This window comes from Callorhinus ursinus, unplaced genomic scaffold (genome assembly GCF_003265705.2).
Source record: "Callorhinus ursinus isolate GAN/ISIS: 27379988/994484 unplaced genomic scaffold, GSC_fseal_2.0 scaffold1, whole genome shotgun sequence".
NCBI classification, from domain to species: Eukaryota; Metazoa; Chordata; class Mammalia; order Carnivora; family Otariidae; genus Callorhinus; species Callorhinus ursinus.
This window is the reverse complement of record NW_027397063.1, coordinates 75228731-75250805: the sequence shown is the minus strand read 5'-3', so window position 1 is coordinate 75250805 and position 22075 is coordinate 75228731. Positions and strand designations below refer to the sequence as shown.

The 22075-nt window shown below is 40.3% G+C and overlaps 1 long non-coding RNA gene and 1 pseudogene across 1 annotated transcript in view; one reads left to right on the top strand and one right to left on the bottom strand.

Annotated features, from left to right (window-relative positions):
* The first annotated feature begins 1617 nt into the window (after window positions 1–1617).
* The window catches only part of LOC141373470 (uncharacterized), a 74125-nt gene continuing 53667 nt past the window's right edge, over window positions 1618–22075 (top strand). The window contains exon 1 of the long non-coding RNA XR_012379526.1: window positions 1618–1661. This is a non-coding gene — a long non-coding RNA (uncharacterized lncRNA). The remainder of the gene's footprint in view (window positions 1662–22075) is intronic.
* On the bottom strand, window positions 6845–7120 carry LOC112822052 (ragulator complex protein LAMTOR5 pseudogene; annotated as a pseudogene).

The window sequence follows — 22075 nt, the reverse complement described above, 5'->3', positions numbered from 1 at the left end:
GTGCCTGGGTGGCTCAGTTGATTAAGTGTCTGCCTTTGGCTCCGGTCATGATCCCAGGGTCCTGGGATCAAGTTCTGCATTGGGCTCCCTGCTCAGTGGGGAGTCTGCTTCTCCCTCTCCCTTTGCTACTCCCCCTGCTTGTACTCTCTCTCTCTCTCTCAAATAAATAAATAAATAAATAAATAAATAAATAAATAAATAAACAAAATCTTTAAAAGATTACACGGATATTTTTTAGCGTCAAAGAAGTCAGCAAATATTTTCTATCCTAAGGTGAAGTTGTGTCTCTTGAGCAGTCAGAGACCACGCTTTGGTTTTTGTCCTGTGTGTGAGATAAATGTCATACTATGTATTTTGAAAAAGAAAGTAAATTTTAAAAAGAGAAAGCAAACCAAGGACCCATCACAAGCAGTACAATGGAATGAGGAACAACTGGGTGTAGAAAGAAGGACATCTTCATTAGTACTTATTAGATGTCCCATGGGTATGGTAAAGGCATAATAAAGCAGCAGTTTTGACTGGACCCTGTGGAGGGCTTGGGGGGACATGGAGAAAGGGAGGGTGGTCCTGCTTCCTCCTGGGAAAAGCCTGACTCCTGACTTGGGGTTAAGGCTTCCTGGGAGGCCTTAATTAACCACCAGGGAGTTCCATTCAGGGATTTCATAGTTTTCCATGACAACTTTTAATTTAGGGTTTTTCTCAATGTTTGAGCCCGAGTTTCTGTTACGATTAAGTTGGTGCCAAATTGTGTTACTTTCGCTGTACCTGGCTAACAAGAAAAAAGCATTATTAGACCTGATGCATAAGAGACATGCTAGCACCATGCAAAGATGTAAGAGTGCCATAGCCAGCGGTGGAGGGAGGTTTCACGGAAAAGCCATGAGAAATTGGGTCATCAACTAGTACACAGCGTGGCCTGGGCATGGGGACCAATGAGAACCTGCTATTGCGTGTGCTCTGGAAGAGCCATGATTTGGTTTCAGCAAAATGTCACCAACTGTCACATTAAATTAGTGTTCACTTGGGGGCGCCTTGCTGACTTGGTTGGAAGAGCATGTGATTCTTGATCTCTGGGTCATGAGTTCCAGCCCCATGTAGGGTGTAGAGATTACTTAAAGAAAGGAACAGCCAAACAAACTTAAAAAAATTAGCGTTCACTTGTATTCCACCAGTTTGGGATTTGGTTTTCATTTAAATTTATTTTTACTCTATCGTTGCTTAAGTTCCATGTATTGAAGGAGTTAATGCCTATAAAAATAATACTATCTTATTTAAATGATATAATTAAAAGAGCCTAAGTCAACACTGGGTTCCTAAGAGTTTGGTGTTTTATTTTGTTCTCCTTTGAAAGGGATCTGTACCTTGTTCAAGACTGAGAAACATTGATTTGAAATCTCCTTCCTCCAACAGTTGGACATCGGCCTAAGTAGAGCTCTGCTCTAAGGGCAGAAAAACTAGGGCTGCTAGTCTCTTACAGTGGTCACATGAGAGCATGAGAACCTTGGCCATTTGACCGACGAGCTGACATGAATTGTCCAATATGGACAAAGGACCTCACACATTAAACCTCATGTAATTTTCACAACCGCCATTGTCCTGATTTTACAGGTGGAAATCAATAGGCTCGGAGAGGAGAGGAAGTTAAGTACGGGCGGACTTAAGTTAAGTGCTACGGTGGGATTCCAACCCAAATATATGTATAGCTCTAAAAGTCAGTTCCAGCCTTCGCTTTTTAATTTTTCATTTTTTTCTAGTCTTCTATCAAAATTATATATGCCCATGGTTTAAAGAATAAAATGGTTCCACAAGGTTTACAAAGAAACGCAATAGTTCTCTACCTCTCCGTCCGCCACTTTCCCCACCCCAAAGGCGATCACTTTCATGTGCCAGCCGCTGCTTTTTATATTGACCTCCATGTCTCTATCTCATATGCTTAAATTGCAGACTTCTTGATTTTTTCAGTTGTAGGTGCTAAGTAATAACTCTGCACCGTGGAAGATGAGGGTTGGCTCTCTTCCTCCCTGCCCCCCAGGACGCTCTACTACACACACAACCTTCCTCATCCCCTCTGCCCTCCCGATTTAATTATGTCAGAATTTTTGTCCCGTCTGCACTAGGGTTTACACGACAATGACCATTCACAGCTGAGTCATTTTGTAAACCATGATATCGCTTACTTTTTCCATTTGCCTTGTGTTCTGTGTGTTTTGTTTTATTTTCTTTTAATCATTTCAATCTATACTTTTTGGGATTTGGCTTCACTGGAGATATGCAGGTAGATCACATACCCTACCAGTTTTATCCCTTGTAGATTCTCTCCAGGGGCATTATGGTTTGCAGCAGTTTGGGCTAGCTGCTCTCAGAGATTCCTTTTACCATCACCCTGTAAACTCCCTTCACTCCCCAGTGAACTGAGGACCACCCAGACGCCCCCTGTTTATCTGTTCTTTTTGGAACTCCTGTTCTTTGGATATTACACCCGTAAGAATATCTTTTATCTTTTCTTTCCTATGTTCTATCTAATTTTTCTTACCTTTAGGTCTTTTTGCTTAATTTTCTGGCATAGTTTATGGGGCATCTGGGTGGCTCAGCTGGTTAAGCGTCTGCCTCTGGCTTAGGCCCTGATCTCAGGGTCCTGGGATGGAGCCCTGAGTTGGGCTCCCCACTCAGCAGGGAGTCTGCTTCTCCCTCTGCTCCTGCTCCCATTTGTGCTCTCTCTCTCTCTCTCAAATAAATAAAAATCTTTACTAAAAAAAATGTTTTTGGCATAGTTTTATCTTTCAACACTTTTGTTGTGTTTTTCATATTTTTTATTTCTAATCATTCTTTTTTGTTTTTTGAATGTTCATTTAAACATAATAGTCCATCCTTGTTTCATAATTGCGGTATTTTATCTGATAGTATTTTTTTCTTATTGTATAATCTCTGTTTCATTCAAATTGCTATTTTCTGTCCATTTGTTTTAGTCACTGTTCGAGGCCTTTCTTAGCAATCTGTCAATCTTATCTGTCTGCTCTGATCTTAGCGGTTGGGGGCTTATCAACTGGGGTTCATTGGGGGGCCATATGGCTAGACCTTTTAGTTGGGGAAACTCTAGGGTAGGTTCGTATCTTTAGATTTTTTTCCTTTTCGGTTGTCAGAGAAGTGCTTCCATTTTTTGGTTGAAGGGTGAAGGCATGGCAGCTGAGTGTGGAGAGGGCACTGGCGGTGTGCACACTGGTGTGGTGTGCATGGGGAGCTCTCAGCATCTGCAATCAGACACCCTTTGACTTTGTACAGTACTTCTGTCTTCAGCTGTGCCCCGTCTCTCTCCACTCCAGAGACCCTCTGTTTTACTCTCAGAAAATACATCTTCAATCCTTTGCAGGGATGAGGCGGGGGGGTTGTTTCTTACCCAGCTATACAGGGTGGGGGGCAGGACCTGGAGTCCCCCAGGGGAGGAAAAATAGCCTTAAATGTATTTTTTAAATTAATCAATTAATTTTATTATTATTATTAACATATGTTTTATTTGTTTCAGGGGTACAGGTCTGTGATTCCTCAGTCTTACACAATTCACAGTGCTCACCACAACACCTACCCTCCCCAATGTCCATCACCAAAGCATTTTTCTCAATGAAAGGCAAATAGTTGTTAAAAGTAGAAAAATTATAAGTAGACCAAGACAAAAAAGTAGAAAATAAAAACCATTCCAAATCTCAATGTCCAAAGATTACCACTGCTAACCTGTTGGTATATTTCCTTCTCATCTTTTGACCTGTGTGTGCATTTTTTTACGTTTGTTTTATTTCTTCAAGCAGAATTGTGGGAATGCAATGAGTATTGCTTCTTCATTGTATGAGATTTTTCAGGAATGGCTTTTAAAGACTCTTACCAGCTTCTTGTAGGTAAATGCCTTTTGGAATCGAATAACAAACAGGACTGAATTAGTAAGCCAGTCCCTGAATTTGGAGGTTAAATCCTACCCCTGTCCCCATGTGCACATTTTATCCTTTTAAGTTAGTTAATAGGGAAGGGAAACATTCAATAAAAAGAAGTAAAATGCCCTTAAACCCACCAAAGGTTTTTAGGAAATGCACTTCGTTGCATTTTTAATTCATTCCTTTTCACTAGCAACACCAAAGTTGAAAGTGTCAGGAACTCACTGTGAGAGAGAAAAAATAATTTGTTATCAAAAGTAATAGGATGAGATCTTGGAAACCCAATTCCATTGTTTTGTAGAATTAATTTCAGCAGGTCACGTGCTACTTGCATTGACCTAAAGCCAAACAGGGGCAACACAGACTGGGCATAAAAGAAATGAGTGTTTCCTGATACAGGGGGGTTGCGGGAGGTAGCCTTTGACTTCTTTCTTCGTTTTGGGGAATTCGGTCCCCTACATTTGGCCCCTTTCCCCCAGCCTACTTTGCACCTGCCCCCCATCAAAAAGAACAAAAACTTGTCTTGCTAATGTGCCTGGGGAAGAACTCACTAAAATAGGCATTGCAGATTAAATTTCCTTCTGGGTATTAGTCACATGAAGTATAACTACCTATGTAGGGATCCTGGCAAATTGTGTATTCTAACCAGGGTTATAGGTCCCTCTCCTCCTCATGCCTTGTGGGTTATCTATTCTCTAAGAAATTGTGTACAACTTTCTGCTTATACATAATTGGATTTGTTAGGTATGTCCCCATCGAGGATAAGATTTTTCATGAATAGGTTTATTAATATTACCATAGATAGAAAATACAGGAATTTCTCCAATTGAATATGAGTACCTTAATATGCATGCACAAAAAAGAAATGAAAAATAAAGCAAACATATTTTGTCTCCGCTACCCATCTATTAGCTCTTGAAAGCTGGCCCAAACCAATCTTATTAAGGTAACCTTTCCCCAGTGCACATTACAAGGCCCAGCCATGATAGGGTCCTAATAAACATTGAATAAATGAGTGAAACTGAATGTGACTTCCATTTTTCAGATTGAGTTTAGGGAACTGAATTCCACGTTAACTCAAAAGAAATCCACGGGAGGGACTCATTTGCGAGGAGGCCCCCGTGGGTGGTTGTCAGCACAATGCAAACATTCTTCGCTTTGTCACCCTGCCTCCTTCTTACCACTGGCCCATTCCCTCCCTCTGTCTGGGTGTCAAGAATGTGGAAGTGGAGAAGCCCTTTGCCCCTTTCCCTGCCCTTTTCATCCTCCATTTTGCTGGACTCTCTGCCGCATTCCGTCGCGCACCATGGTCTCCCTTTCGAGCCTTGTGATCAGCGTGGACAGCTTCCCCCCATCCCCGCTGCTTCCCCCATTGCCAAGGTTGAACCAAGCCCCTCGCTCACCCTGGCATTTGGGCTTCCCCCTTCCAGTTTAAATGATGCCAGTGCTACTTGTGGGCCAGTTATCCTGGCTGTGAAGGAAGTAATAGTCAAAGAGAGAAATGATAAAGTGGAAGGGAGGTGACAAGGTTGGGAAGGACCGGGAGAAAGCGTTGGCAAGGAGGCAGTTAACATACAAACAAACAAAAACAATGTCCGGAACTTTTTATACAGTTAAATGTATCTAATTATTTTACTCTGAGATGATGAACTCTCAACAGTTTCTGGGTTAGCGCGTTCTTTCTTTTATGAGCAAATGGCAATGAAATAAAGAGTTGGTAAGTTGGTTCATAATTTTATGATTATTTTTTAAATGAAATTGTATTGGTCTGGGAAATCCCAATGCCTGGCAGAGAGATTGAGAACTCTTAATGGCTTTGGAGTCAATGTCTAGGCTTAGACACTACTTTGTGTCCTTGGGCAAGTGACTTAACCTTCTGGATTTCAGTTTCCTCATCTGAAAATAATAAGTCCCTGGGGGAGGTTAAAGATGACAATGAAAGACACGTGCTTAGCACCACGTGGAGAACACAGAGCTCACTGTTAGTTTTTATTATTATTAATCTAAAGATGAAAGGAATTCACTTGTATTTAGGTACTTGTTAAGGGACTAGCTTCATGTGTGGGGGTGGGTTTTAAGTGTTGGCAGACTGACAACAATTTGGGAGGACCAGGTTGATTTTTCTCTAGTATAATTGGAAAGGCGATGGCCTTGGTAGCAGATCTGTGTTTGTAGCCTGGTTTTGCAGTGTACCAGCAGAGTGACCTTGGGTAGTTTAGTTGACACCGGAGCCTCATTATCTCCTCATCCATCAGATGGGGTAATCATGCTCACTATGCAGCGTTCTTGGAAGGCACCGTGTTCAATGATGGGTACTAGTAATGGCCCAGCACAGTAAATAGCTGTCGGCATAATTAATTTTCACATAACCCTTTAAGGCAGGTTTCATTATTACCCCCAGTTTAAATATAAGAAAACTGATGCAACAGTGTTGTATGGTATCTGATGGTAGCTACGCTTGGGGTGAGCATAGCATAAGGTAGTTGTCCATTCGCTAAGTCGTACACCTGAAACTAATGTAACATTTGTGTGTGAGCTATACCTCAATTTAAAAAAAAAACACATACGTGTAAGAAAACTGAGAATAAAGTACCTTGCCCAAGGTCACACAGGTGGAAGAGCCCAAATATGAACCTAGACTGTCTTTATTTTATTTTCCTCTGACCAGATTTATTGAACATAACAAAATTCTATGTACAAAGTGACCTGGATCTGCTGCTTCAAAACATGATCTTTTCTTACTAATATTTTGATAAGTCAGTCCATCGAGTGTCAAAAGCAGCTTAGTCTAAAATTAATGGAAAAGTGCCCAATGCACACTAAATAAATGGCCTAACTACTGGAACTGTAATAGTTCTGCAATACAATCAACATCGGTAGGATCGAGCCCCCGTGACAGGCTGTTGGAGAACTGATATGAGATGTCAAGAGGCTGCTTTGGGCACTGCCGCTGTGATGCTGTCATGTTTCTGGATCCTAATGTTCCCATTATCTGATTCTAGGCACACCACAGGAATATCAGTAGGGTCTGAGGTCAGCTGAGCCACTTGCTGGGCTAGAACAGATATCACCCCAGCACGCTCATCTGACAGGGTCCCACGGCAGCCCAGATGAAGTCCTTGTGAATCTGTGCACAGGACTCTGACGATGGATGGATTCTTCTTTGTGTCCTCCAAGTGCTGCTCCAAGGTGGCCTCCATCCTGCCCGCTGTCTGCCCCCCTCAAACCTAGACTGTCTTTAAAGACCACTCCCTTAACCACTAAGCAACACTTTAAGGATAAAGGTACCCTGTGGAGATGGTCTGGGGATGCTCACCAGTGAACTAGATTTGGGAGGAGATGCAAATCACAAAGGTAAACAACATCGATTTGGAGAGGAAAGACTTTTCCTAGGGTGTATGTTCTTTTTTTTTTTTTTTAAAGATTTTATTTATTTATTTAACAGAGAAAGACATAGCTAAAGCAGGAACACAAGCAGGGGGAGTGGGAGAGGGAGAAACAGGCTTCCTGCGGAGCAGAGAGCCCAATGTGGGACTCGATCCCAGAACCCTGGGATCATGACCTGAGGCCAAGGCAGATGCTTAACGACTGAGCCACCCAGGCGCCCTAGGGTGTATGTTCTTAATTCATATTTCTGAGGGGCCATAATTTGTTAGATTTTTCTATATACACATAGTAAGCATCTAATAGCATTTGTTTGCTGAGTCAGTCTCCAGTTTGGGATTAACATACCTTCCTAGAATAAGAGGACTAAGGCACCATCCCTGCCTTGGGCATTGGGCACTTATTAGAGGGAGACCCACACACAATCGCACTGCAGGGAGATAAGCTTTGGAGCCGTGCTTGAGTGCCCAGGGTTGGAACACTAGGCTGGGGGGAAAGGGGAGACGAAGAGAGGTGCTGGGGGCAGCTTTCCCCACACAATTGTCTCCCGAAGTGATTACCTGACGTTGAGTAGGAGTTAGCCACATGACAGGGAGATGAAGAGCCTTCCAGGCCAGAGGTTGCAAAGTGGCTGCTCCCTTTTGGTCCGCAGATGTGTTTTGATTATTCACAACTACTTGCCAATGTTTAGCTGTTGGGAGCTTTCACATAAATAAGACGATTTCTAGCTTCTCTTGAAAATCTGGAAACTCTAGAGGCCCTGGGCCCACCTTCCTGCCTGACCACAGTTGCTGGACCAGGGTGAGGGACACTCTGAGTGCGACGGCTCACTAGCACTGCTCCTAGCAACTGAGTTTCCTAGCCCTCTCTAACCCAGGGCCCCAGAAGAAAGGAAACAACATGGGGTTTGTACTGGCAGATGTTTAGTTGCTCGGATATTAAAGTTCCTGACACAGAGCTTCTGAAGAGGGGCCAAGCAAAGTGATTAAAAATCTTAATGGATTTATAAATGGCCAGTTGATTATATTAAATGACAACAGGAGGAATGGCAATTGTAAGAATGGTTTCCTCTCTCTTTGATTAACTTTTCAGCTCAGAGGAGGGGGAATTTCTTTTACCCTAATTTATCGAAGGCATAAATGTGAATTTTGTATACTTTAAAATAATGATCCTCAAGCTTTGTTGCTTTTAAAAATACCAAGGCCCAGGCCATATCCCAGGCCAATGATATCACACCCAAGCATTCAAAGAGTTTTTTAAAACTCCCCAGGTGAGTCTGTTGAGCAGCTAGTTTTAGTTTTGAGCACCAGGGGTCTGATGCCGGCCTTTTTCACTTAATGTCCCTGGAGCACTGGCTCATCTCGGTGACCTGTGAGTCCATGGCAATGCTGTCCTTCAGAACATCATGATTCCAGACTGTTGGAAAGAAGCTCGAGCCTGAAGGCCACACGTGTTGGTCCCTCTGAGTCAGAGGAAAGCCCAATTCTAAACCCTAGGGAAAAGCAACTTCTCTGCATGTTGAAGAGGACTGTTGCTTTTTGGCACCTGGAGCATTTTTACCTGAGGGTTCTGACAATTTAAATAATTGGTATATTGTCTAACTATTCTGGCTGACAGAAGTGTGGTTTTGCTGATGAGTTGTAAAAACATGTAACAAATAGGCTTCAGGCTAAAGATATCTGGAGAGAGAGAGAGAGAGAGGGAGAGAGAAGGAAAGAAGAAAGGAAGGAAGACAGACAAAACAATTAAGTAAGCTAGCTCTCTCATTTTATTCCACTGACTTGTTTAAAACATTTTAATCAGATTTCTTCCTTCAGGATAGCAACTTAGTGAATATGACCACATTTCCAGAGGTCCAGGTCCTTTTGGATGACTAACCTGTATAAAACTCAGCTAGTGTGAGCGGTAAATTATTTCAGCATAAACTAAAACAATTTCTCAAAGAAATGTTCCTGTGAAAAAAAATTGCTGAAAAAGACCCCCAACTGTCTAAACCCAATCTATACTTTTGGCCCAAGCACTGAATTCTCTAGTCCCCAGAAGGAAATATCAGTGAAAATTGTAGCTCTGCCTTCATATAAGTAAGCCATTGTAACAATACTTTTTGGCCAAAATACAAATGGATCATTGACTAAAAATGATGAAAAGTGAAGACTTCCTAAGCTTTTTCCACCCCCCCTCATAATCATCTCATGTCTTGGAGCTGAAGTATCTTTCTGTGAGACTTAAAACTGAAAATACATGAGTTACAAATTTAGCAGCTCTAGCTTCTCTACTAAGACAATGTTTGGATGCAACTCTTATTTCTGGGGCAGATCACACACTTGTTCGATACTTGAAGAAAATGAGTCAAGATAATGTCTTACATTGAAACTTGGCAGTCACTGGTTGAATGAAGAACTTTTAGAGCTAATCAGAATGTTGAGTTGTCTTCAGCTTAAAAATGATTTTGTTTCAACATATGTTAGCTGAAGCAAAAAATAATACAGTAGGAGCTATGCGTCTATCAGAGTGACTGACAGATTGAAATTCTCTAGAAAAATAGATTATTTTCCCTCAAAGAGAGTAAAGTTTTGGTTTTCAAAGTCAATCAGAAAACTAATAATTTGGACAGGAAAGGAATCAGCTTCTCTCTTTGAGACAGTATATTTCTAATGATTTTTATGGAGACTATAATAAGGATCAAGAAACAAAAGCTTGATATGGACATGTTTTTAGCTAGCAGATTGAAAAGAAATAATGGCATGAAATAAAGTGTTTTTTTCACACTGACAAAATTCTCCTGTCTTTTATATTGTCTGAAATAAAATCGATAAATAAAAAAAAAATCTGTAACAGTTCAGATCTCTAATACTAGCTATCTTTTTGGTATGGTTAAAACCTTATCAGTTATGTTCCTATGTATTTTTTTAAATATTTTTGGGAAGATTCAGTCTTCTAAATACTAAGTATTTATATGCATATATAGTATTAAAATTAAATTTCGACGATAAGAAAATTTCCTGATATTCAGATTTCAACACACAATTTAAAATGTGATGGTTTATCTTGGCAATACTACTTCTAAGACTATGGGGGCAAACATACTTAAAAAGACATTTTAAACACTTACATTTAGGGGCGCCTGGGTGGCTCAGATGGTTAGGCATCTGCCTTCGGCTCAGGTCATGATCTCAGCGTCCTGGGATTGAGCCCCGCATCGGGCTCCCTGCTCAGCGGGGAGCCTGCTTCTCCCTCTCCCTCTGCTGCTCCCCCTGCTTGTACTCTCTCACTCTCACTGTCGAATAAATAAATAAAATCTTAAAGAAATAAACGCTTATATTTGTAAAAATATCAGCATTCTTTGATGAGGAAAGGGGAAACTCCCTCACATATCTGCCTGCCTTTAGTCTTTAATTTCCTTTCCATAAAATGGCATTGATGGGCTTGAGCGAAAAGTAGGTCAGCATGTGGAAGAAAATTTCAGATGCAAACATCATTCTTTCTCCTTTCTCCTCTAGATGTGACATCTCACCTGGGTGGTTCCCTGAAACAACAGCATAATTTTGTGTAATTTCTATAGCATCCTTCCTTAAAGGCTTTGGGGAGATGTCTGTCTCCTCCCTCATCCCTGAGAGGAACATGTGTTTTCTAAGCAATGATGCTGTTACCTCCATTTTGTCACGTCTTGTCATGTCCAGCCTCAAGTCCTCCCCTCCCTTCTCCAGTCGGCTAACTCCAAGCTCAATGGAGGTGTCATGGACCCCTTTTCAGGGGAGCCCTCCCTGACCACCCCTCTCCGGACAAAGTCTGGATCTGTGCTCCCTCTCCAGCCCCCATGCCCCCTGCGTCTGGTTGGTGTCACAGTCTGTACGAGCCTATTGTCATTCTTCATTATTCCCCTTCCTTTAGACTGTCCATGAAGGCTGTCTTGTTCACTACTGTATTCACAGTGCCCAAAAAGTTGCCTGGCAAATAACAGCCCTCAGTTAATATTGGTGGAATGAATAAATAAATGATAGCTCTAGAGAAGAATTCTCAGATAGAGGTGTAATAGAGCCATAGAGTAGGAAAACCTTAGTGAAATCTGGTTGGCAGTTGGTTAGCAATGCCAGTTGACCACACAGCTTCCTTCCATGGGAAATGAGAAAGTAGACAGACGTCAGTGGTCTGCAAATTTAGCTTTGGAAGCTACTTCCTTTAAATCTGTCTCTCCCTTTCATCTGCATTAAAGAGCCTCCCTGGATCTATAATAGACAAGAATATAAAAGCATCATTCTCTTTCTCATCCCATCCTGTTTACTCAGCAACCCCAGCCCCCGCCTTTGCCTCAGCCCACATGTTCTCTATTAATAAGAGTTAGGAGAGGCCAACCTCACCCAGCACAGTTTCCCCCCTTTCTTTTCTCCTCAGGGAGGCCTCAGCCAACTGCCAGAACTCATGAGTGAAAGGCCTTGCCTGCTCTTGGGCGCTTCTGGGGGAGGGTGAAGACAAAGGTGATGTCTGGGCCTCCAGTGTCTCTGAGGCCCAAATAACCTCAAATGTTTTCAAACCAGCAAGCAGCTCATTTAAAATTTGGTGATAAGCCATGGCCCTCATTTGGGGAAATTTAGAGGCACATTTTAAGGAGTAAACACATTTACTATAACTGGAAATGGGGCCAAATTCTGTGCTTTTGGAAAAGTCAGTAAAGCAGTCACACCCTGGTGCCTTCTAAGTGAATTAATGTACTGTATTCCGTTTGAGAGTCATTTCTCTCTTCATCTTTAATTCCTGCCCTGAGGAGCCATCTGTACTTGGAGGGTTATGTGCACAGGATAACTCACTGTGGACCGAGGACCTTCGTGCTCAACCCTCAATGAATGACCCTTTCATACGCTGGGGGCTCCCTCTGATTTTCCAACTAACCCGAACTTAGCTGGGCGTAGAAATTTCTAACAGCAGAAAGGTTCACACAAATGTAAAAACAAAAGGCAATGGGTAAATTTTCTACATCCTTTTGGCTGGTATTGTTGATGTGGTGGTTCTTTTTTTAATCCATAAATGCCATATATTAATCCATGATACAATATTATTCATCTCAGGATCTCCTGCTTACCTTTGAAAAAGACAGATTAAAGTTCAAGTTATTTTAGGGCTTTGGTGGAGGGATGTTGCATGAATTCTTCTTTCAGGAGAGGCAAAATCCTAGAGTCCAGGAAGAGTTCATGCCTTTATGAGGTGAAGGGTATATTTCTTTCTTACCAAGGCTGAGGCCCAATGCTTGATTTAAAAAAAACAATCAATTAAGTAGCTGGAGTCATGCTGTCCATCAATACGATTGTCAGTCAACTATACCAATCAATGGACTTATTTACATTTGAATCTCTTCCTTCTTTTGTATAGACTTTTGGGGGCTCTTTTCTTTTTAAGGTTTTTACTTTATTATTTTCTGTTTATGCATTGTATATGCCTATTGTAGAAAAAAAGTAGAAAGTATAAAAAAAAGCATCACGAGGGGAAAAAGCCCACAGTGTTACCCCCGGAGACATACAGAAGCCATTAACATGAGGGCCTGTTTCCCTGGAGACTTTTTTCAAGCCTACTTTTTGAATCCTGCCTGCCCTGCTTCGGAAATGCTTTTTTCCTTTTCTCTTTCCGCAGTACTTTTGCCAACAAAAGAGAATCCTTGTTGTGGCTGCATCTGAACGTGCAAAAACCCATCCAGCGGCTGGTTCTCATATGGCACATAGTAGGCACACAGGAAAAGTTTGCTCACTAAATAGGACTGATTATTTCCAGAGACCCAGTGAACTAACTCTTGGCTAACAGGTGCTATCCATCAGCTAAGCCACATGAGATAAGACATTGAATGCAACTTAGAGAGAATGACATGTTATAGGAATGTTAGTAAGTATGGTTTTTAACAGTTGCTCAGCAGTTAGGATGAAGAAGCTAAATTAAAGAGGATGGATACTACTGAACTTCTCTTTTCTTGCCAGAACCCTTGTGAAGGGTAAACTCTGGGACACCATAGGACCCTAAACGCTTCTGAAGCCCAAGCTTGTGCATTTGGTTTCCACATTTTATGTCACCTAAACCTACTCAAAGTCTCCATTAAAGACTGTGAAAATAGCCCTTATTTTACATAGAATAAAATTTGGGATTCTGAATTTCTAATTCATGCCTCTTATTTAAGTTCCCACACAAAACCTAGCATTCAGTTTCTGTAGCACCTCCACTGGGTTTCAGCATATCCTTTTCAGATCATTCACCAGACAGCATCCTACAGCTCTCATTCATAAAGTCCAATTATAAGACAAGAAATGTCAGGAATATACACTTTGAGAGTGGGAGGCAAACAGAACAGTACATTGTGACTTTGTAAGAACAGCCATGCATTTCCTCTGGGCTTGTTTTCAGTTCCTTTGTCAGCTGATTACATGGTCTTTTATAATTTCTCATCTACAGAATGGAGCTATTTGCTTGTGGATTATTTGAAAGACACAGGCTTATGCAAAAGAAAAACGAAATCATCATGATCTAGAATGATATTTCTGGCTACATGTTTTTGCTTTTCTTTTTCTTTTTTAACATAATTATAAGAATATAATTTATACTAGTGACTCTTTAGATGTATGAGACAAGTAAATATCCTATTAATTCAGTCTTAATGCATATGTAATGCTATATATGGATTTGTGATTTATATAATCGCATTGTCAGTAATTTTATTTATTTTCATGTAAAGAAGAAGAATGCTATCTTACAAGCATTTTATTTTCAAAGCACACATGTTTTTAGAGCACACACTTTGTGCTCCTTGATTCCTACAAAAGTCATTTTAGTTTAGATACTTGATAGTTTACCAAATGCTTTCATTATACGTTATGTTACTTAATTCTCAGACTGCTCCCCAAATGTCAAAGTACCCTGGGCTTGAAATCCTTACCTGGAGGAGACCTGGCTGGCTCAGTCGATACAGCATGTGACTCCTGATCTTGAGGCTGTGAGTCTAAGCCCCATGTTGGGCTTAGAGCTTACTTTAAATAAATAATAAGTAGATAGATAAGTAAATAAATAAGCAAATAAGTAAATAAATAAATCCTCTTCTGTGGCTTTACCTTTCCATCCAGTCCCATAGATAAGCTTCCTCTTCTCTCAGCCTGCCATCCCTTTACTTGCTAACGCTAAGATGTGTGTAGTTCACGAAGATGGCTCCTTCATAAATCTTTTCCCTAATTAATTAAGGTGATGTGAACTTATCTATTCACTGTGTCCCTTCACTACTCTATAAATTCAATTTTCATGTGAAGTTTAAAAAAAATAGTTATTTTTTCAAATTCTCAAAGCACATGACTATATCTTTTTTTTTTTTTTAAGATTTTATTTATTTATTTGACAGAGAGAGAGAGACAGTGCACGAGCAGGGGAAGCGACAAGCTGAGGGAGAAGCAGGCTCCTGACTGAGCAGAGAGCCCGATGTGGGGCTCGATCCCAGGACTCTAGGATCATGACCTGAGCCGAAGGCAGACGCTTAACCAACTGAGCTACCCAGGTGCCCTGCACATGACTATATTCTTTTTTTTTTAAAGATTTTATTTTTTTATTTGAGAGAGAGAGAGCACGAGAGGGAAGAGGGTCAAAGGGAGAAGCAGACTCTCTGCTGAGCAGGGAGCCCGATGTGGGACTGGATCCCGGGACTCCAGGATCATGACCTGAGCCGAAGGCAGTCGCTTAACCAACTGAGCCACCCAGGCGCCCCCTTTTTTTTTTTTTTTTAAGATTTTATTTTTTTATTCGAGAGAGAGAGAATGAGAGATAGAGAGCACGAGAGGGAAGAGGGTCACATGACTATATTCTTATAAAATTATTATAAAAACCTCTTAGCCTTGTGAGTCAATAAGCACTTAAATAAAAAGTGAAAAGCAAGCAAACAAAAAACTCCTATCCTTCCATGGCAGTATATAGGGAACTTCTGAATTCTGTTAAAATATGGTGCAGTATTTCATACTATATTCTATGAGTATTCTAGATCAGCACTGTTAAATGGAACTTTCTGTGACAATGGAAATATTCTGCATTTGTATTATCCATTTTGGTTATCACTAGTCCCATGTGGCAACTGAGTACTTGAAATGTGGCTAGTGAAACTGAAGAACTGAATTTTTAATTTAATTTAATTTAATTTAAATTTAAATAGACTTATGTGGCTAGTTGTTACCATACTGGACACTGCAGATTTATACTTTATATTAAAATCTGTTGTTAGTTTGTTTCCTAGTCCCACTCCCCCCATATAAGCAAATTAAGTGTTATAACCAAGTAAAGCATGAGACCAGAAAGGAATTATTCTTGCCTTGTTATAAGTATTAATCCTTGGGAAGTTTGCATTCATTCAATTTTTTAAAAATTTTATTTATTTATTTGAGAGAGAGAGAGAGAGAGAGAGCATGAGAGGGGGCAGAGGGAGAGGGAGAAACAGACTCCCCGCTGAGCATGGAGCCGGAAGCAGGGCTTAATCCCGGGACCCCAAGATCATAACCTGCGCCGAGAGGCTTAACTGGCTGAGCCACCCAGACACCCCAAGTTTGCACTCATTCTAATGCAGCCTTCTTTGAAGCTCTATCAGATGTTATTGCATCCAGTAGGAAGAAGGGCACTTCTACTACAAGTATTTTCTATGTGAAAGAATGCTTTAGAATGTGCAGCAAGTAAAAATATTTGTGTCAGTGTTTATCATTATAGTGATATACTGGAATCAATCCTGTACCTAACAGTGGGGAATTAGCTCCAATATTTTATGATCCTCCATATAGTGAAGGGCAAGGTAGTCGGTCATTAGATATGATGATGAAATTATAATTTATTGAGATGAAAACAAGTCTAGGATATATTTTCAACTAAAAAAACCAGGTTACTAAATATGTGCATAATATAGTCCTTTTTTCATAAATATAGGTGCAAATATTTATATAAGTTTTGGTTCAGTGGTGAATCAGTGTACCTGGTTAAGAACATGGTCTTTAGAGTCACACTGATCTGGGTTTGCAACCAGGCTCTACCATATAACATCTGTGTAACTTTGAACAAGTTTCTCCCCTCTCTGAACTTTGGTTTCCTCATTGCTAAAATGGGATGATGATATATATATCTTGGGGTTGATGTGTTAAATAATATATATAAAGCACTTAGTACGTATGTAGTATTTAATCCATGTTAGTTGTTTTTCTAAGACTAGTAAGTGCAGGCATAGAAAGAAATCAGAAATGATATTGCAAGATCATATTCTGAGAAATGATATTCCAAGATGTTGAAAATGATAATCTCTCAGTTGTGAAGACACGGTTGATGTTAGTTTAATTAATTGGATAGAACATTGCTTTCTTGAATATGAAAAAGTCCATTAAAATTATGTATACGTGAAACTAAAAAAAAAGTGAGTAAACTCTGGATGTCATGGAGAAATATGCCAAGATAATAAATTGCAGAGCAGTATGGATAGTGTGATCTCATTCATGTTTGAAAAAAATCTTTTTTTTTTTAAATGAAAGATAAAGTTACTTTTGGTAAGCGACACTGGATGACCTAGCAAGGAGAAGCAGAGAAATTTTTTAACTTTTACTTTATGACTTTTGATTCTGTTTTAAGCTTTTACTTGATTTTATTTAAAAATTTTTATTAATTGTTAAAATAATAAGTACTGTGAGATCTTTCAACAGAAAGAGAGATAAAAAGAGTGAGAAAGAAAAAAATTGCTTTTCATTCAAGTCTACCTTTGCCTAGTCTGAAGAAACATGGTTTTCAAAGCCATATAAAGGACTTTGAAATTTCTTCAATATTAGCAAGTTTCCAATTCAGATGAAAACCAATGACAATTCTGCCACTGTATCATAGTATTTGTGCAATGTCTTGTTTTCTCTACTGAAATACTACAAATGTTTATTGAGCATTTATTAAGATAAAAATGAGAAAGTTAAGAAAAGGTAATTCCCCATTTTCTTGTATTAAAGAACATTGCAGAAAAACAGATATGGCACTTCATTTATGTTCTTTTGGCCTCTTTCTATAATTTTTTGCCTTTTCCCTTTAATGTAACATTCCACAGACCAAGCTCCACAGACTAAAAATGTAGGTTTTTCTTAATACGGGATTTTCTTAATACGGAATATGTGTTCCTTACAGAATAGAAAAAATAAAACACTTGTGAGGCACCCCAGAAACAGTCATTGGTAATATATTGGTGTGAAATTACAACAGTATTTTTTTATGTATACTATATTCCTTTACATTATCTTTAGACTCTATAGTGTTACCTTCATGAATCTATAGGGATTTACTAACTAATCCCTTATTGCTGTCAAGATTGTGTCTAGCTTTTGGTCTTTGTGATGCACATTCTTATAGGTGGATATTTGTGCACAATGATGACTATTCCTTTGGAATAAATTTTTAACGATGTCACCGCTGAGTCACAGTTCAAACAAGAATTTGGGATTTTGATGTGCCTCAATAAATAGTTGTTGAAATGAATCAGTGAACGGCTGTGAGTTACAGCAAACATGGGACATCTGTGGAGGAGGCATCTGCAGTCAGGCGCAGAAGTTAAGTTCCCGAACGGGATAACTAGGGACGTGCTTAAGCCACTTTGGGATCAAGAGAGTAAAAAGTGTGGAAGAATGTTCACATTCTCATGAAGGCAGTGCACTAGCTGCTCAAGAAAAGAGGCTTAACCTTCTTATTACAGTCAGCTCCTGACACTCCTCTACAGTGTGTCTTGTAAAAGAATATTTAAAACAGAAAAAGAGCAAGTCTTCATCCAGCCTCTCTCCTGCAATCGTGACTATTCAGAATCTACTCATCTTTCAAAGAGTAATTTAAGTCTTCCCTTCTTCATGAAGCATCCCTGACTTTCAAGGATGTCTTCCTCTATTAATGCATAGTGTCTCTTGTCTTCATCTCCATGTTCAAGAATCATTTTTGAAACTACTTTGTGCCAAGCACCAGGCTTGCTTGTCACTTTAACCTTCACAAACATCAAGGGAGGTGGTTGCCATCACTCTCGGTTTACAGATGGGGCACTGAAGCTGGGCTAGATGAAATAACTTGCCACAGTACAAAGAGGCTGACGCAGAATGAAACCAGGGTCCTTCGCTCTCCCCACCTTTGTTGAAATCTATTTTTCCTAAGAGGTAGGAGAAGGCAGAAGGTGGAGCGCATGTATAAGTGAGGGGGAATGAAAGCGAAAAGAAAGAACAGTGGTTTAGGGGATTGTGGGGAAAGGTCCAGTGCGTCTGGTGTGGAGAATTCGGGATGAAGTGGCAGGAGATGCATTTGGGAAGGCAAGTTGGGACCAGATCTCAATGAATGCAGAAGCACATAGCACAGCTCTTGGAACACAGTGAAATTCAATAAAGGCACTTGAGTTTTTATAATCTGTTGAAGATTGAAGGTGTCCTTGTTAAGTGGTTTCCTTTCCTAGTTAGACTGTGAGCCCTATGAGGCCAGTGGTTGTTTCCACAGAGTTCATCTTTATATCCAAAGGGTCCAGCACAATGCCTGGCATGTGGTAATGCCATGTAAATCTTTGTTGAATAAATTAATCGATTCATGAACATCCTCTTGGGAAGCAGCATAGACAACACCAAGCCAAAAACAAAGCTAAATACTGCTTTTAGAATCAGAAGACCCCGTTTCAAATACCTTCTCTAGCTTACAGGGTGTGTGACTTTGGGTAAGTTATATAACCTCTTTGAATAGCTTATTCACCTGATGATAATACTCACCTCAAAGTGTTATTACAAGGATTAATTGAGATCACACTTTTGAATTGCTCAGAGCAGTGCTTGACAAATTATAGACATTCAACAAATGTCAGTTTCCTACTTCCACCTTTCTACTATCCAGAACTGAACCAAGCGCTAGGAGAGCGTATATGCAGATTGAAGGGAAAGCCTCCATTTCTAATATTTGTTCCTATTGTCAGATCATGGTTCTCAATTTAATATTTAATATTTAAAAGCCTGGGTGACTCAGTCAGTTAAGTGTCTGCCTTTGGCTCAGGTCATGATCCCGGGGTGCTAGGATGGAGCCCCTAGTGGGGCTCCCTGCTCAGCGGGGAGTCTGCTTCGTCTGCTTCTCCCTCCCCCCTCCCCCTCTCCCTGATCATTCTCTCTCTCTCTCTCTTTCTCATGCATGCACGTGCTCTCTCTCTCTCAAAAAGATTTTTTAAAATCTTAAAAAAAATAAAATAAAAAAGATGACTATTCTTTAAAGCATGGGTTATAAAGTGCTGCATATGGTTCTCAATAAACAGATGTTGAATGAATGGAGGATGGATGGATGGATGGAATTGGATTTGAATACTCAGAATTTTGTCAGGGTATCCACAGCACTCTCAAGATCTAAGATATATAAATATGTCAGTCACTAGCTGAGTCATTCTTGAGTTGATTTGAAAGACCCATCAAAAATTCCTTTTGTTTTGATTCTATTTGCAATATTTAATCAGCCAAACAAACTTGGGGTGACCTAATTAGTCTCCTAGCTATCTTTTTTTTTAAAGATTTTATTTATTTGTTCAAGAGAGACAGAGAGAGAGAGGCAGAGGGAGAAGCAGGCTCCCAAGGAGCAGGGAGCCCGATGCGGGACTCGATCCCAGGACCCTGGGATCATGACCTGAGCCGAAGGCAGATGCTTGACCATCTGAGCCACCCAGGCGCCCCTAGCTATCTTGATGCCAGAATAAGAGGACCCTGGAATCAATAAAAAGGAACAAATATTAGGAAAATACCCTGTTGTTGTCTGGCTTAGATATCATTTCTTTCTTTTCTTTTTTTAACAGCTTTATTGAGATAAAACTCACATACCATGCAATTCACATTCATAAAAGTGTTTATACATTTACATTTAAATGTAATACATTTAAATATTTATATACATTTAAAGTGTACATTTCAATAGTTTGTAATATAGTCACAGAATTGGGCAACTATCACCACAAAGGAGTTTTAGATCTTTTTAATCATCCTGCAAGAAGCCCTGGGACTGTCAACAGTCCCAGCCGTCTCGCTCTCATTTCCTCAGACCTGGGCAAACACTAATCCACTTTCTGTCTATAGATCTGCCTATTCTGGACGATTTTGTGAATGAAATCATACCATATTTGTGTGTATATGTGTTTAAGAATAAATTTATTTATTTGTCACAGAGAGAGAGAGCACAAGCAGGGGCAGCGGCAGGCAGAGGCAGAGGGAGAAGCAGGCTTCCCGCGGAGCAGGGAGCCCGATGCGGGGCTCGATCCCACTGGGATCATGACCTGAGCCGAAGGCAGACGCTTAACCAGCTGAGCCACCCAGGCGCCCTGCCTTCTTACTGTCTTTACGATAATGTTCAAAACACTATATATGGTTTTCAGTGCTCAGGAAGTTTTGGCCCCAGTGATGGCTCTGGTCTGGCCTTACACTCTTTACCTCTTGTTCTCTGTGCTTCATCCATACCATCATTCTCTCACTTCTGCAAAAGAACTAAGCCAAGGTCTTTGCATGTATTTTACCCTCTTCCTAGAGATGACCACCTCTTTACCCACCCACCTCTCCCCTCCCCCACTTAGTTAATTCCAATATATCCTTCTTATCTGAACTCAAATATTTTCTTAGAGAAGCATTTTCTGAAATTGATCTCCTTGTCCCATCTCTTCCCCATCCCCAACCAGACATAGGCTCTGTTTCATTCTCTGAGCTCCATATTTCTTTCCCTCAGTTTATAATTAAGCATATATTTGTGCAATCATTTTTAATGCTTTTTTTAAGTGTATTTATTTATTTTTAGAATCTCTACCCCCACCATGTGCCTTGAACTTAGAGCCCTGAAATCAAGAGTCACTGGCTCTTCCAACTAAGGCAGCCAGGCATCTCAGTGCCGTTATTTATTTATTTATTATTATTATTTTTTAAAGATTCTATTTATTTATTTGACACAGAGAGAGAGAGCACAAGCAGGGGGAGCGGCAGGCAGAGGGAGAAGCAGATTCCCCGCTGAGCAGGGAGCCCGACGCAGGACTCGATGACCTGAGCCGAAGGCAGACACTTAACCAACTGAGCCACCCAGGCACCCCCCAGTGCAGTTATTTAATCAGTATCTCTTTCCCCATGTAAATAGGTGTTGAAATAGGTTTTGCCCCTATTGCCTAACAATGAACACAGTACCTAGCCATTAGTAGATAATAAATAAATCTCTGCTGACAATATGAGTAAGAAAGACAACCAAATTTTTGGCTTGAATAACTAATGGATCATGAGGCCATGCGCTAATTTAAGGAATGCAAGATGAGGAGTATACCTGATTAGAACGAGGAAAAGAGAGGCGTTAAGTAGTAGGAAAGTTGCAGTTGAGGAAGTCGCAGTGAGCAAAAACAGCAGGAGGCTGGACTATAGATTTAGAGCTTTGGGAAGAGATCAGGGATGGAAATGTGGGTTCAGAGATTATGTGCATAGAGCTTTTGGTTAAGATCTTGGGAGTGGCTGAACTTGCCCAGGAAGAACCCGTAGCATAAAAGGAATAAAAGGCAGAAGACTAAACTCTAGAGATACCCATATTAAGAAACAGGCAAAAGAAGATTTAGAATAAAGTTTGGAATGAAAAGTCAAATTATGGGAGAAGAACTCTGTCACATGCTTCGGAGGGAAGCTTCTAGTTTGGTCATTTGGGTGAGGTGATGATCATCAGATCTTTCCATTTTAAGGGATTTTTGAGGATCCTATTCCTCAACAACTTTTCACCTACTGGTTTTAGCATCCACAAATGATCCTTGA